Source organism: Gracilinanus agilis, chromosome 4, assembly GCF_016433145.1.
Source record: "Gracilinanus agilis isolate LMUSP501 chromosome 4, AgileGrace, whole genome shotgun sequence".
NCBI classification, from domain to species: Eukaryota; Metazoa; Chordata; class Mammalia; order Didelphimorphia; family Didelphidae; genus Gracilinanus; species Gracilinanus agilis.
In genome coordinates, this window is record NC_058133.1 from 227,828,878 (window position 1) to 227,842,437 (window position 13,560).

Below are 13,560 nucleotides of genomic sequence, written 5' to 3' on the forward strand. Positions count from 1 at the left end.
CTTCCTTTCTTTCTTTCTTTCTTTCTTTCTTTCTTTCTTTCTCTTACCTTCTGTCATAGTATCAATTCTAAAACAGAAGACTGGCAAGGGCTAGGTAATCAAGGTTAAGTGACCTGCCCAGGGTCACAGAGCTGGGAAGTGAGGCCAGATTTGAAATCCAGCTCCTCTCTACTCCAGGCATGGTTCTCTATCTACTGTACTACCTAGATTTCCTTTAGAAACAAATTTTCAATGATCAAACTACAACTTTGTAGAAGAGAACAAACAGCCACAGGATCACAAGTTTTAGAACTGGAAGAAACTTGAAAGGTCATCTAGTACAGAGATGATTAATTTGGGGTTTGTGGATTCCCCAAGGGAGTCATATATATATGTATATATATATATATATATTTCAGGGGAGAGTACTGCGAACTCAGAAAAGAAAAAAATTGCATCTTTTTCTTTACTAACTTCTAACTGAAATTTAGCATTTAGTAGGTCAAGAAGTATTTATTAAAGTACTTACTATGTGCCAGGCACTGTGCCTTAGCACAGTGGAGATACAAATAACAAGCAGAAAGTAAAACAGTCCCTGCTCTCAATAAGCTTACATTCTAATAGAAAAAGATGACAGAGGGAAGGGATAATGGAGAATGAGGTCTGAGCCCTTCCAGAAAATGGAGGCAATGGAAACAACTCACCAATGGGAGGAGGATGTTCAACAGTGAGAAGTCAGCATTTCCTTCAAATTATGATTATAGGGGATAGCTAGTTGGCATAGTGAATAAACCAGACCTGGAGTCAAAAAGACCTGGTTCAAATCTGGCCTCAGACACTTCCTGATTATTTGACCCTGGTCAAGTCACTTAACCTTTGCCTGTCTCAGTTTTTCCCATCAGTAAAAACAGAGATAAGAATATCACCACCAAGGTCATGGTGGGGATAAAATTAGATAATATTTGTAAAGTACTTTATGGGGCAGCTAATTAGCTCAGTGGCTAGATAGCCAGGCTTAGAGATGGGAGATCTTGGGTTCAAATATGACCTCAGATACTTCCTAGTGGTGTGATCCTGGGCAAGTCACTTAACCTCCATTGCCTATCCCTTTCTGCTCTTCTTCCTTTGAACTAATACACACAGAAAGTAAGGATTAAAAAAAATACAATTGTAAGCCACAAACCACTCTTCTGAGAAGGGTTCTATAAATTTCACCAGACTGACAAATAGGTATATAACATAATAAAGGATAAGAACTCTCACCTAGTCTAACTCCCTTATTTTGTAATAGGTAGGATTTGAATCCAAGTCCTTTGACAATGTGATCTTCACATACTAATACTTTGGATTTCTCAAAAAGTCAAAGTTCCTTTGGGAATATGCAATCTAAATACATCTGCTTAGTCATACTAATATTTTATATTGTGACATGTTTTATGGTTCTTTCATATCTGTTTTCCTTATTTGGTCATCTCAGTGTTGGTGGGAGATCTGATTCTCCCTAGTTTTTAAATGATAAAGTTGAAGACAAGAGAGATATCACTGGCTGATACAAGCCTGTTTGGATGCCAAGTTAGGAATTTTTGGATTAAGACTTGTGGTTTATAAGTGACTTGCTCATCATCACATAAGCATGTTCATCTAGCAGTCCATTAAGTTAGGAAAATTGTTGACTGCTTTGCTCTTTTCACAATAGGCAAAATCAGCACATTAGGACTCAGATTAGCAGCTGCAAAGGATGGGTTTGTCCATGCAGTGAATGGGGAAATTTAAGTATAGAGTGGTATATGCAAGGTATAGTGAAAAGAACAATGCATTTAAAGACAATGGAGTTGGGTTCAATCCCGCTTTTGCCATTTATTTGCCTGTGTAAATTGTCCTTTGGCTTCTCTGCACCTCAGTTTCTTCATTCATATGACCCTGGGCAAGTCACTTAACCCCATTGCCTAGCCCTTTTCACTCTTCTGCCTTGCCCCAAGGGGTTTTGGGGATGTTCAGGGAGGAATAGCAACTCTGGTGTGAGGTTTTGCTGAACCCTTTTTTCAGGGTTGCTCATTCACCTTTGGTGTCTATCACTCATCCAACTCTCAGCAGATAAGATAAGAATAATTTATTCCAGCAGCCATGAAGACAGCGAAAGCAGGGGCTTTTAGAGCTCTTAGAGCTTGGTCAGCACTGAAGAAGCCAAGGTCATCCACTACATCATTCATCTTGACTTTTTATCTTGGCACTGTACTTCAATGACTGGAAGAGAGAAGGAGGCTGATGATTTTGTGCGAACTCTGCTTCACTTAAATCCAATTCAAGCACACAAGTCAAGACATCACCCGTATTGTCACTGGTCCTCTTTGAACACAAAGGATAAACAACATTTGTGCCAAGTATTGTGCTTGAGTACACAAATACAAAAAAAAATAGAAGATGGTTTTTATTCTTAAGAAGTTTACATTCTAATAAGGAAAGTGATGTCCAGAGAGAGATATTTTAATCTGAAAAGTGACAGAGATGGTGAGTGGAACTATAGGGAAGTGAAGCCATAGAAATGAGGAAACACTGTTTTCCAGGAGCAATGACAGAGTTGTTTTGATTATGGTTCCAGAGCCACTTGGAAAGCAGAGTCGGGGATGGGTGAAGAGACAAAGGGTAAGTGGAGTACAGGATGGATAGATTTCTAGAGAATGAAGTGAAGTCTTGGCCTACACATAGTAGATAACTGAGACAACCCCGACTGGTGGATGTAGCAGTAGGGATTGAGGAGGGATGCATTGGGGGTGGACCAGGATGAGAGTTCAAAACAAGAAAAGGTAAATGCTCCAGGACTTGGTTTTTGGTCTAGGGTGATATGGTGGCTGATGAGAAGATGGCCTCTGAGGTCTTTTCCAGGTCTAAATCTATATGACTTTTTAAAAGTAGCATCAGACTAAGTTGTGGCATATGATTATGATGGATTACTATAGTGCCATAAGAAATGATGAGGGGTATGGTTTCAGAAAAACATGTCAAAACTTATATGAACTTGTATAATCCATTTAAGATTACATACTATCTCTGAGAGGAGGGGAAGGAAGAGAGGGAGACTATGGATTTTATTTTCCCATGTAATTGGGAAAATAAAATATCTCTGAATTTAAAAAATACTTATATGAACAGATGCAAAGTGGAATGAGAAAAACCAGGAGATTTTTATGTGTACAGTAACAGCAATATTGTAATGATGATCAACTCTGAAATATTGACTACTCTAATCAAAATTCCAAAGGACTTATGATGAAAAAAAATGCTCTCTATCTCCAGAGAGAGAACTGTTGAACTCTGTGTGTAAGCAGAAGTACAGTTTTCTCACCTTTATTTTCTTGGTTTTATCTGGGGGAGGTTGGAAATAACAGCTAATATTACACATGATTTCACATGCATAATTGAGATCATATTGCTTTCCTTCTCTGTGGGTGGGGGAAGAATGGGAGAGAAGGTGAGAATTTGGAAATCAAAATTTAAAAAGCGATCTTATGGGGAAAACCAGGGAGATAACTTAAATATTATATGTGGGTTCAGAAAGGGTGAGTAGGAGACAGGAATGGACAGTAGGGGGGGGACCAAACAAGTTAGGGAGACTGGGTTTACTGTTAAGGAAAGACTGTTGACAGAAGTGACAGTTAGGCTCTAACTGTCACCCTGCTTCTCCTAGAGAAGGGATAAACTCAGAGTATAATAAATACACACTATGGAAACTTCAAGGTAAGAAGAAAAACACACAGTGAAACAGTTGAATTGTTTTTTGAGAGGATAGGAGAGGGGGTGAGGTGAAACTATATCTAACTGCCCAGGACTGGTCTCAAAAAGGGTAAGTTCCTTAGCCAACCTGGCTTCTGACAGGTTGACAGCTTGGCTAAGGACCTGAGGAAGAGGGCTTGGATTTGGGGTCTCACAAATGATCCAGATATGTCTTCCACATACCAGGAACCAACTCCTCCACAGCCGATGATCCAAAGTAACCAGGTAGGGAGAGATGTCTGCAAACTGTCCACCAGAACACAGGCCTCCTCCCTACTCAGAGTTGACTTGCAGGATGATGTCTTCAGCCTTTGCAACCTCAACCTTCACTACTCTCCAAGATCCCAGGTCAAATAGGGACTGCTGATTGCACTTCTGCTCCAAACCCCTCACAAAACAGCAATGTCTATTGCTTAGCTCTCTCCTCTCTACCCCCTGCATTCTATGCAGAATGTCCATGACTTCCAGCCAAGGCTTTCCCTAATCTACTTGCAAAAATCTGCCTTTATACCTTTAAAGCCTATACCTATTACAGAGAGTTAAAAATAAATAATGCAATAAATATTTTTAAAAATTCTAATCAGATCTTCATTTCTCTACATTCATGTTTTCACCAGTCTGGCTCTCACTCAGTGTCTTTTAGCAGAGGACCCTGGGCACTGACCATTGGATGAGGCTGCTTGTTTTAGTGAGGTATCTTTAGCAACTAGCACACAGATGCATTGCAGAATGGGGCCAGAATTGCTGTGCCAGGTGCAGAATTTTAAACGGCCACCGCAGGATGAAATCATACATCCATGAAGCGATGATAGTGCCCAGCTCTGCACAGTTCCCAGCTCTGGATGGCAGCTGCAGCCACCGAGGCCCACAACGGGAGAGTTAGTGGCGGTGGCTGCTGCTGCTTTTTGCTGCTGCTGTTGTTGTTGTTGTCCTATTTTACAAATTGTCCGAAAGGCTGATTTTTTAAAGAGAAAGGGGGTGGTGGGATGGAAATCCTGTCCTGCAGAATCCTAGGAAATTCCCAGTGGGACCTTTTTAAACCTGTGATAAGTTATCTCATCTGAAGGGGATAGGATTGGAGCTTCTCTTTATTCTATTAGCTACTCCCTGAAGCAGAGTTGACTTAATGAAAATTCTCTTGAAGCCTTTCCTCTTAACCCTCACAGCATGGCTGCAGTGCTGAACCCTCATTGGCTGCTTTATTGGTGTGAGGAGGAAGTGTGTGTGTGTGTGTGTGTGTGTGTGTGTGTGTGTGTGTGTGTATGCATGGGAGGAGAGAAAGAGAGAGGGTTGGGGGTGGGGAAAGCAGATTTGCTCCTGAATATGGAAGCCAATATGCTAAGCTGTGTGCTCTAACCCGTTAGGTAATGTGATTAGAGTGGCTGCCTAGAGACTCACATTGTGTTCTTGGCCTCCTGTGGCTCTCTTGATTCTGGGCCTTTTCTGTTCCAGTCTCTGAAGGTCTGACAGAGACCCCTGCTGCTCCAGCATTCTGGACCCTGGGACTCTTTTGTCTTCAGATAAAGGGACCCTCCTCTTGGAGAATTCCACAGCCAGATGTCACATACTGAGCCTCAGAGGGGCCTGTCTAATAAATTCTACTTTCTCCTTTTATATTAAAACATTTATTCTCTTATAATAATGACAGTTACCCGGCAAAACGAAATGCTTCGAACTCCACATACTTGTTGGATGTTTAAAGTGAAGTCCGATGTGCTGCAAGGGGAATGTTTGATATTGGTGAATGGAGGAGAAACAGGGAGGGGTGGGGAGAAGGGCAAGGCTTCACTCTGTTTACCTTGCTCCGAATTGGTGCTATGGATTAAGGAAGAAGTCTGTGCTATCTGGGCTGGTTTCGGTGCTGACCCGGTGATGAGACCGGGCTGTAGAGTCCCCGCCCATCCTACACACCGCAGATTGCCTGAGACCGAAACTTCATTGTAGAATGAGAACTACTGGATAGATCCTAGCTGCCTCCATCCAGTTTCGAGCCATTGTTTAAAGTCAATCATCAGATAGATTCGAGGACAGGGACTCAAGAACAGAGAAACCACTCAATTACCCAGGGAAGCTGGAGAGTTGCCACTAGATTTGAGAATCTTTTAGGGACAGTCACAGAGGTGGAAATCACTGGATTATTACCAGCCATCCAAGCTGATATCAGAGAGTTAAAAGGGTGGAGCTAAAAGGCATAAGGGAGAGGGGGAAGGGAGAGAAGGCATTAAAGAATCAAGCCAGATGAAATCCTGGATAGCAGGCCAGTTCCAAGGGCACTGGCTGGTTCAGTCCCAGCCCCAGCTGGGTGGATGACATCATCTTAGGAATCTCACTCCAGTTACTAAAGGGCAGATGTCCACAGCACCAACTCATTGTTGTAATAGGCATGAAGCTTTGAAGATACCAGAAACTGAAACGCTCTTTCCACCTCCCCCCAACCCCTCACCCCGCCCACTGCAGTTCTATGGCACACCAAGGATAGGCATGGTAAAGAGGAAGCTGTAAGTGACAACAATTTCAGTCCTCCAGGAATACTGATCCATACCAAAAGCAAAAGCTTTGCGAGAAAGAGTATATCTCGGGTCTAATCTGACTGCTCCATTCGTGTTTAAAGAAGGGGGAGAGGAGGGCATAAAGCACTTGGCTCCAAATGCTAAATTCCACATTTAAAACGTACTTTTGAAATATGCATTTGTAGAGCACCTAACTCACTGAATTCATCAGTGCAACTGCTGCCATTACATTCTAATTCAATATTAGACACATCCTAGGAAGTGCAATAGGAATTTGCAAAGCCACTGGCTGGATCACACCCCGGAGTGGAAGGGCCTGGAATCAAATTGAAGATTGATACTCGAAGAGCCCCTCCCATAGTGAGAGGCGGTCTTCACCCTGGAGAGCGCCACTCCCAGCCCCGAACCCAGGAATCAGAGACGCAGAGACAAGAGAATGGATGGCAACCGAGAGGAAGCCTGAACGCCCTGGGTGGGGGGAGGGGATGGAAGTGTGTGTGTGGGAACAGAAATAAAAGCACCAGGGGCCATGCTAGAAGGTTAAGCCAACGTTCCCTGCTCTTCTCCCATTGGAGAAGCTTGGAGGCTCTGCTCCATCGTGATTGGCTGGGGTGAATGAGTTCCCACTCAATAGGCCCGGAGCCCCGTCTGCCTACCACAGCAGCAGCAGCCTGCGGGTGGGGACGGGTATGGGCAAAGCTTGGGGGCTGGAGGGAGAGCAGACTGGGGAGCAGCGAGGTCACCTGGAGCCCGATGCTGGGGGTGGAGCCGGGCTTATCTCGGGGAGGACACACAGGAACTAATCGCTGAGAGCAGCCTTAGGAATCGCGGCTTGGCTTCTACAGGCACATGCTTCGGGATGTAGCCAGGGCTTCCAGCGTACACTTGCGTCCTCTGGGTTGCCACTCGATGCTCACACTTGTCCCTGGGCCGGAAACTCTCCCTCCCGTGGCCCTGGCTTCTATCCTTTAATCATTCAAATGGAACACGAAGCCACCATTTCCCCAAACAGGAGCTGGTTTGGATTGGACTCCCAGATTTGTGACCTGATGATCCCTCTCGAGAAGAAACTTTTTAGCTGTTCTTGTGGTAGGAGCCTCTCACAAATGCCCAGTGGCACTGGATACCTTCCAGGGTCCTTTCCATCACTGAAGATCCTGTTGTTGTTCAGTCCTGTATACTCCGTGCACTAGAACAAGCCAATGCAGTCCGTGGGGTTTTCTTGGCATAAGTACTGGAGTGGTTTGCCATTTCCTTCTCCAATGGATTAAAGCAAACAGAGGTTAAGTGACCCCAGGGCACACAGTTTAGTGTCTGAGACTGGAGTTGAACTCGGGTCTTCCTGACTCCAGATTCTGCATTCGGTCCACTTAGATGCTATAATTTAAGCAACAGCAACGGCCAAGAATTTACTGAACTAACTACCTAGGGAGCCAAGCTCTGGAGATAGATAGCTTCGAGCTCAGAGGATAGGCAAGGTAGACAGCCAAGGTATTCTTTGGATGTAACACTCCCTGGGGGAAAGGAGGATCCGTGAGATACTTTTACTACTGCTTTTTATAAACAAACCTATCCTTTTATGCCAGAAAATTCTAGCATTCTGGCAATGGCCAGCAGGTTATGTTTATCTCTTCTGGATCCATTTGCCTGTGTTCTTATTCCCATCCTCTCATCCGAAGAAAATAAAGGACTGAAAATAGTCACAAAGAGGAATATAAAAACAAACAACAAACCCATGCTTCTAGAAAGTAGTAATAACAAATAGGTATCCTCATTTATGTATGGTCCCTTAGTTCATCTGCTTTCTGCATGGGTAGTGGAGAGTGTCCTAGACTTGGAGTCCAAAGATCTGGGTCCAAATCCCAACTCTATTACCAGGTAAAATAAGTAAATGATTAAATGTCTGGACCTGAGGTTGAAGTAGAGATGCTCTTTTCTGACCTTGCTTCTTCTGAAGCATATCAGTTTGCCAGGGAAGTATTTATTTAGGAATTTATGAGGTACAGTGTCTTTGCTTTATGGGAAGGAGGGAAGAAAGGGTCTTAAAAAAATACCCTCTCCTGATGACATTCCTGAATGTCATCCTTCAGTCTGAAGCATCCACCCTGAAAGTGATTAACAGGTTTCTCTGGTTTCTGATTTCTCTATAGTGCTTCTGGGATTTTCTTTTTTCTTAAGTTACTTAAAAACAAAACAGGCAAGTGAGATGTCATAGGGCCCATTAAACTACTGCTATGATTCATTTCATGGGGTCTGTGACCTTTTTTTATGATTATAGTTTATGTATAAGTTTATGTCTGTGTCTTAGAATTTTGTTCAAGTGCCATTCTCACTCTGAGGAATGTAAGTAATGTTCTGCTTGCTAGAAAATAAATATATGCATATGTACATTTATTTATACATAGATTAATAATTAAAGCCTTTCTACAGGAGGGGGGATGGAGGAGGGGAGGAAAAGAATATGAATCATGTAACCATGGAAAAAGAGTCTAAATTAATTAGTTAAATAAATTTTAAGCTCCCTCCCCCCAAAATAAATAAATAATTGGAGTCTTTCTCCTTTTGTTAGGACCTTCATGTTCTGGAAGTTTACACTGTAGACTTCCAAGGGGAAAAGCCATAAGCTTTTCCTTAAGGCTTCCCCACCCCCACCCCCTTCCCTTCCATCTTAGAGTCAATACTTGTATTGGTTCCAAGGCAGAAGAGCAGTAAGGGCTAGGCAATGGGTGTTAAGTAACTTGCCTAGGGTCACAGAGTAGGAAGTGTTAAAGGTCAGGTTTGAACCTAGGACCTCCCATCTCTAGGCCTGGCTCTCAATCTGCTGAGCTACCTAGCTGCCCCCTTTATAAGGCTTTTTTAATTGTCCCTTGAAAAATCCAACACCCTCCTCTTGGCCCTTGTTAGGCAAGTTTAGAAGTAGAACTTCTCAATAAGACCCATGTCTTTTTAATTATCTACTAAGCAGCCAGGTATCCTGAAGGAGAACAGGAGACTGTATGTGCCAGGCTGATCACCATCACCTCAAATTGCCATCTCCTTCATGGAGGTAGCCTAAAACCAAGCTTAAGAATCTGAGGAAGAACAGTGCTTCCCAGACCACTGGCCTTGTTTCCGGTTCAATTCTTGTAGTCATCTCTGAAAGGAGCAAGCCATGTGGAGAAGGGTCCACCACCAAGTTCCAGCCAGTGGTACAGATACATAAGCCTAGTAGAAGCAGCATTATCACTTTCCTTAAGATGTTGGTGAAGATAGGCAAAGATTTGAGACCAAGAGCCTGAAACATGGCAATGCCTCACAGATTACTTGCCATAGTGTCTGCTTGGCTCTTACTGCCATCAGAGAAGGAAGATATCCCTGTCACTCCAAAAGCAACTACCCACCAGAAATGGATTGTGGCTAGAGAGCCATACTATGAACATTTCTGGTTCCTTCAATCATAGTCCAAGGAAGGAAACTTAATATCTTTTTTTTTTTTTTCAAATTCTTACCTTCTGTCTTCTGTCTATACCAAGTATCAGTTCCAAGGAAGAAGAGTGGCAAAAGCTAGACAATTCAGGTTAAATGACTTGTCTATGGTCACACAGCTAGGAAGTGTCTGAATCCAGATTTGAACCTAGGGCTCCAGGTCTGGCTCTATCTACTGAGCCTTCTTGCTGCCCCTACCTATGCTGCCTTAATTGATTATGGCTTTGTTTTTGCTTTCATCCATGAAATCAGCCTAGAAGGCATCCTTTCCTCTTTTATCCATTTTAAACCTCTTAGGTGTGTGCCTATTTAAGCCCAAATATCCCATGGTACTTGGTGTCACATATATGATCTTCTACATGAACCAACATTTGTCTACTATGTGCCCTGCACTGAACTAGGATCTGGAGATACAAAGGATGAAACAATCTCTGCCTCAAGGAGTTTTTACATTCTACCAGGGGCAACAGGTATCTATACAGAATTAATAATAAATAATGAACATAATAATAAGAAATATTGAATAATATTAATATTAAATAATAATGGATATCATCAAGGTACATAGATTGTTCTGGAAGCAGAGGTAATTCGTTCCCCACAAATCTGGACCTACAGAAAAGTGGTCTTATTTCTAGCCCACATCAGAGATGGGATGTTTTCCTATACAAAAGAGCCAGCTGGGTAGCCATCTTAGAAGAGTCACACCATCTCCCCAGTCTGGTTGCAGATTTGGAGGTGCATGGGCACATCACTCCCCTCTCCATCTGGCTGTTAAAAAACAACAACAACTAAAACAACTTCTAATAATTTCTTTTGGAAAGGTAAGTCTCAAGCATTGGATTTTTCCTTTTTTACTCTCTAATGCATATACTGGGTTACCACATACACATTTTAAGAGGCATTTGCCATCAAATGCATACACTGAAATAGGTTAGAGAAACTCATTTTCAAAACTCTGAAATCATGTAGATCATTCATTCCAATTGCTTCAGTGAGTGGTTCTAATTTGCAGAGCCTAAAGAAGGAAAAGGAAAATACTTTTTGCAAGATACTTGGCTCTATGGTAGGAAAGGATTCCAAGGGTTGGATTTCTTGGATGAGTTTTATTGCTACCTCCTTCCAACTCTACCTAATTAGCAGCTCTTCCAATTGGGCACTTGGAATCAAGCGAGGACCAACCTCAGCATGTTATTTAGGAAGCATACACTAGAGGGCACTGCAGCACTATATCAGTTGTTCTGGGAGTTAGGGATCCCACTCGGGAGGAAGGCAAGTCAGGGAGAAATTGATCTCTTGATTCTTGCTCTGGGTGTAAACCTGGGAAAGGAATCAGAATGCCATCCTTTTGGTGGTATCAGATAGGTCCAATTCTTGTTTTCAGCTTCCTTCATCTGCTTTTATCTCTTCCTGGTTTAGTGGAAGAGAAAATGGATAGAAAATAAATGTTTTAATAAAGTAATTAAACCATTGATTTTTTTTCCTAAGGCTTTGCACAACTGATTTATCCTCATGACCTCTGTTGGATACCTAGTGGTCAAACATCATTATGGCATCTCTCTTTTACATATGGTATCATTGAAATGAGGAATAAATTATTGCCCTTAAAACAGCAGTGGAAGAATAAGAAATAAAACTGGAGGTTTCTTTTTTATTCCCTAACTGCTTGACCAAACATTCTCATTCAAAGCCATTTCCTCCTAGGGGTTTCTAGCTGTGTTCATGAATAGGGGTAGTTTTAACCTCTGATTAGGAGACATACTTGTTAGAGCTATGCAGCAAGTAAATCACATAACTACACTTTGAACAGAATTCTGGGATTATAACATAATCTTGACTCTCCCTCTAGAGCCTTCTGACCTCAAAGGCCTGGTCCCTCACTACTTTTAAGGTCAATGCCCTCTTTTTCTGGGTTCTATATAGTCTTTCCTGCTTGAGCATTACAAGGAAACCCAGATCCTGATACCTGATTGCAACAACTGAGCTGTTGCAGGGAGCTCTTCTTTCCTTCCTGCCTGCCTGCCTCAGAAGCTGATTGTTGAGGCATTTGTATTAGGTGACACAGTAACTTTCACTTTGCATCCAAGGACAGACATGGAGCTGGCAATACAGGGATCACCATCACTATTGGCATGCTGATGAACAAAAGGCACTTTGGCATGTGTTTGTGCCAGGGAGTGGTTTTCACTCACTGGATGGCAACTGGGACAGGGTGGAGCTAGGGATTGTCTTATAGAAATCTTGTCCCAGGCAAGCGTTCTGAATGGAAAAGATGGAGATCTGTCCCTGATTTGAAATCTATAGGGAAGGACATTTTCTATAGGGTTTTTTTGCCCTCCAGTTCTCATTCTACATTTTAGAGCCCCTGTGAATGAGAAGAAAATCTCTGAGTTGTCTGTATTAATGGAGCCAACAGCTAATTCTGGCTCCATGGCTAATGGTTGTCCTTGTGGCTGTAAGGGTCACGAAGCAATGGTGTCCCTAAATCATATTCTGATGGTTCAAAAGGAGTGATTTGGGGCAGCTGGGTAGCTCAGTGGAGTGAGAGTCAGGCCTAGAGACAGGAGGTCCTAGGTTCAAACCCGGCCTCAGCCACTTCCCAGCTGTGTGACCCTGGGCAGGTCACTTGACCCCCATTGCCCACCCTTACCACTCTTCCACTTATGAGACAATGCACCGAAGTACAAGGGTAAAAAAAAAAAAAAAAAAAAAAAGGAGTGATTTCCTCTCTGGGGGAGAGATGACCTAGGCTTTCCTCTCTATCTCCCCAGCAGTCTGTTTCCTTTTTCCTCTCTAACCACTCTAGCTTCTCTTCTTGCTGAGTCCTTCCTTTCCAGCCAAATGTTGGCTATTTCCTGGCTGCTCCATTTGACAACAGTGAAACCCCTTTCATGTTAGAATGGGTTTCCAAAGGGACTATCATTGCCACCCCCTACACTAACACTAAAGAATTACAACTAAGGAGTATATGAAAGTCTGAGAGTTAATAAGAAATTTAGATTAAGACATGGTTCTTACGGGTTAAGGAGAGCTTTAGTTTGTCATCAGTCCTGGCTTGCCTCCCCATTGCTCTGTTCTGGCTATATTGCATTGAGTTATTTGTGCTCTATGTTCTTCAGCTAGATTTTTGTATCCATTCTGTGTTTGTTTGCCACATGCTTTTGTCATCATGCCCTTTACTCACAGCCTTCAATTAGGGTTGGACAACATGATGAATCTCCTGTTCTATAACAAGTAAAAATGACCACTTCCATCTCCTCTCCTGCATTCAGAATCAACCCTCTGTGGGCAACAAGTGTGTGAGACAGCCACTCTGGCTTCTCCCCCTACATCCTTCCACTCCTTGAGGTTTCTTGGTTCTTAGTCTAATAATAAGAATCATTTGTGAGTCTGTGCAGCTGGACCATTGCACTCATTCCCTAAGGGTCCTCTCTGTCCATCTGTTCTAGACCCACACTAGATGTGGTCTAGTCTTGGTTTAATCTGGAGGGAACCTATGAGGAGGAGCTGGATTCAATTTTCTTACATTCGTTGCCTCATTACCTTCCACCTCACTGCTGGGGAAAAGTTATTTAAAGTTTTGGTTTGGGCTTATTTCTAGAGGCTCTCAAGAAGAGAGAAGCAGAAAAATATTCTAATGTACGATATGAATCAGATATAAGATAAGTTTTTATTTCCTATATACAAAGAAATGTTCAAAGACATGAAAGACTCATAGTGAACACAATGATAGAATAGGATTCAGTTTTTAACTTATAACTACTGTTACAAACTGCTAGAAGGCTGATACTTAAGCCTCATCCAAACAGAAAGCAGTTTGCCAGACTGCTGATTA